At 68.6% G+C, this 462-nt stretch overlaps 1 protein-coding gene across 1 annotated transcript in view; it reads right to left on the bottom strand.

The window, feature by feature from the left end:
* PPM1J (protein phosphatase, Mg2+/Mn2+ dependent, 1J) overlaps positions 1-462 on the bottom strand; it is a gene marked incomplete at its 5' end in the record, with an annotated part of 17611 nt that overhangs the window by 5216 nt on the left and 11933 nt on the right. The window lies entirely within an intron of this gene.

Genomic DNA, 462 nt, shown 5'->3' on the forward strand with positions numbered 1-462 from the left:
GAGCGGGCAGGGAGCGGGGCCAGCCAGTCTGGGACCCGAGGGAATCCCCAGGGAGGCGGTGGTGCGCACACAACGCCACGTGCCCCATCTCGCGTCCTGCCGCTGGGCATCCTCCCTGTTGTGTCCCTGTCTGCGCACGCCACCCCAGCTCTCACCCCGTCCGGCTCCCCGCTGCCTTCCCTGGACGGCAGCCGCCCCCTCGGGCTGGGCCTCCTCTCCACAAACACCACCTCGCAGCATGCCTGGTCCTCGTTGTGCTGGCTCTTCCCCGCATTTATCACCCTGCCAGGAGGAAACAAGGTGTAAAGGCTCACTCTTTCACATCACGCTCTGGCAGAGGCCACCCCACAGCACCTCATGCCCCCCGACCTCCATTCGTGCCCCCACATCCCTGGGGATGCTCTCCGCAGTGCTCCTGCCCCGTCTGGGGCGGCAGCAGCCAGCCGAGGGGGCGTCTCGGGC

This window comes from Charadrius vociferus, unplaced genomic scaffold (genome assembly GCF_000708025.1).
Source record: "Charadrius vociferus isolate BGI_N301 unplaced genomic scaffold, ASM70802v2 scaffold1077, whole genome shotgun sequence".
Classification (NCBI taxonomy): domain Eukaryota; kingdom Metazoa; phylum Chordata; class Aves; order Charadriiformes; family Charadriidae; genus Charadrius; species Charadrius vociferus.